Here is a 3,459-nt window from a genome sequence, read left to right on the forward strand (position 1 = left end):
AAAAGGGCGGAGCCACGCCCATTTTGAAATTTTCTTTTATTTTTGCATTTTGTTGCACCATATCATTACTGGAGTTGAATGTTGACATAATTTACTTATATACTGTAAAAATATTAAATTTTTTGTTAAAATTTGACTTAAAAAAAAATTTTTTTAAAAGTGGGAGTGGTTGTTCTCCGATTTTGCTAATTTTTATTAAGCATACATATAGTAATAGGAGTAACGTTCCTGCCAAATTTCATCATGACATCTTCAACGACTGCCAAATTACAGCTTGCAAAATTTTAAATTACCTTCTTTTAAAAGTGGGCGGTGCCACGCCCATTGTCCAAAATTTTACTAATTTTCTATTCTGCGTCATAAGTTCAACTGACCTACCAAGTTTCATCGCTTTATCCATCTTTGGTAATGAATTATCGCACTTTTTCGGTTTTTCGATATCGAAAAAGTGGGCGTGGTTATAGTCCGATATTGTTCATTTTAAATAGCGATCTGAGATGAGTGCTCAGGAACCTACATACCAAATTTCATCAAGATACCTCAAAATTTACTCAAGTTATCGTGTTAACGGATGGACGGACGGACGGACATGGCTCAATCAAATTTTTTTTCGATCCTGATGATTTTGATATATGCAAGTCTATATCTATCTCGATTCCTTTATACCTGTACAACCAACCGTTATCCAATCAAAGTTAATATACTCTGCGAGCTCTGCTCGACTGAGTATAAAAACGGTAGATATACAGTAGAAAAGGTTCGAGACAATTCACGATAGAAAAACAAGAAAACAGAGGTGCTTTTCAGCGTACTTATATTAACGTTTTTACAACACTCCTCTTCATTAATATATGTATATAATTTAAAAATTCTTTAAGTTATTTCAAGTCCAAGTAATTTTGTACATTTTTTATGATTTACATTACAAAGGTTTTTGGTAAATACATCCGCTACCATCCATATCTTTAGTGGAACAATATTTCAATTCAATTATTTTATTCTTATAACATTCTCTTATATGATGGTATCTAACATCTATATGTTTGCTTCTATTATGGTAAATAGGATTTTTAACCAGATTCATTGCGCTTAGATTATCTCCATAAATATCAATAGTATCAAGTTTTAACTGTAAATTTATTTCATTAAAAAGTTTTTGTAAATATATAGCTTCTTTTGCCGCTGTCTAATAAAGACCATTTTTGCATTATTCAATATTGGAGTTATTTATTCAACAGTTTAGTGATTCGAACATTAGTAGAAGGTTGCAAATAAGAGGAATTTCCGTAAATTCGTTACAATATATAGTGACGAATATTAGCAACACTAAGGCATACTATCATCTCTAAGCCGATACTAAGCAGTCACTTGTATCTACATAAACAAAGCAATCATTATGTCTACACATATGTACATATAAGAAGCGGAGAGATATGCAAAAACACATGCTTATATCTGAGATAACTCACAAAAGTATGCAATCATTACTCACATAAACACGCGCATATTGCTATGCGAGAAGCTATAAACGTGCATCTGTAGTTTATGGCTGGTAATTTTATAGCTGGTAACTAAGTAGTAAATTCTAGAAGAAAAAACGCCTAAAAGTACGAGGAAACCGAAGAGTATAAAAGAGCGCAAGCTGAGCAATCATGGATTCAGTTTGATTTAAGCAAGCTATTCGTTGTGAAGTATCAGTGTTATTGGAAGTACTTTAATAAAGGCCATTTTGCATTATTGAATATTGCTTTGCACACAGAGTATATTAACTTTGATTGGATAACGGTTTGTTGTACAGGTATAAAGGAATCGAGATATATATAGACTTCCATATATCAAAATCATCAGTATCGAAAAAAATTTGATTGAGCCATGTCCGTCCGTCCGTCCGTCTTGCCGTTAACACGATAACTTGAGTAAATATTGAGATATCTTCACCAAATTTGGTACACGAGCTTATCTGGACCCAGAATAGATTGGTATTGAAAATGAGCGAAATCGGATGATAAGCACGCCCACTTTTTGTATATATAACATTTTGGAAAACACAAAAAACCTGATTATTTAGTAAATAATACACCTAGAATGTTGAAATTTGACATGTGGACTGATATTGAGACTCTTGATAAAAATTTGAAAAATTTTTTTAAATGGGCGTGACACCGCCCACTTGTGATAAAATCAATTTTACAAATATTATTAATCATAAATCAAAAATCGCTAAACCTATCGTAACAAAATTCGGCAGAGAGATTGCCTTTACTATAAGGAATGCTTTGAAGAAAAATTAACGAAATCGGTTAAGGACCACGCCCACTTGTATATAAAAGATTTTTAAAAGGGTCGTGGGCGAATAAAGTAAGCTATATCTTTGCAAAAAAGAGCTTTATATCAATGGTATTTCATTTCCCAAGTGGATTTATAACAATAAATAGGAAAAACATCAAATTTAAAAAACTGGGCGTGGCACCGCCCCTTTTATGACTAAGAAATTGTATATGTTTCGGGAGACATAACTCGAAAAAAAATTAGAGGGATCGTAATAAAATTGCGTACACAAATTTTCTCTATAGCAAGAAACATTTCTAGAAAAAATGGACGAGATCGGTTAAAGAGCACGACCACTTTTATATAAAAGATTTTTAAAAGGGTCGTAGACGAAAATAATAAGCTATGTCTTAGCTAAAAAGAGCTTTGTATCAATACAATTTTACCTTCTAAATTGAATTATAACATTAAATAAGAAAACACTAAAATTTTTTAAAATGGGTGTGGTACCGCCCCTTTTATGACTAAGCAATTTTCTATGTTTCGGAAGCCATAACTCGAAGAAAAATTAACATATCGTAATGAAATTGTGTACACATATTTTCCTTATAGCAGAAAATATTTCTAGTAAAAATGGACGGGATCGGTTAAAGACCACGGCAACTTAGATATAAAAAAAGTTTAAAAGTGTCGTAGACGAGAATAATAAGCTATACCTTAGCAAAAAATAGTTTTGAATCAGTGATATTTCACTTATCAAGTTTTATTGTAAGAGGAAATGTTTAGACAATTTTTTTAACGGCCGGTGCCACGTGTTATGTAGAAAAGTAATTTATCTGAAATGAAATGTACATTTGAAGCTCACGCTGGGTATATAATGTTCGTTTACACTCGAACTTAGACACCTATACTTGTTTGTAGTAGTATGTGTGTTGAAGAAAAATATTGAAACAAATTTAAGCATGGAATTTGCGCATAAGATGTTTACTTCTTGAAGTACAAGCCATTGAGTAGGGTTACAAGTAAGACTATGCAAAGAATTTCTTGTAATCTCGATAATTATGCCCTTCTGTTATCGTTCAAATCACTGAACTGTCAAATAAATCAACGCAAAGCACTACTATGGTAGTTGGTCTTCAGAATTTAATTGTATTCCTTTATGTCACTCGTGTTAAAATCAAACGGAATCAC

The sequence above is a fragment of the Eurosta solidaginis genome, chromosome 5 (assembly GCF_040869045.1).
Source record: "Eurosta solidaginis isolate ZX-2024a chromosome 5, ASM4086904v1, whole genome shotgun sequence".
NCBI lineage: Eukaryota > Metazoa > Arthropoda > Insecta > Diptera > Tephritidae > Eurosta > Eurosta solidaginis.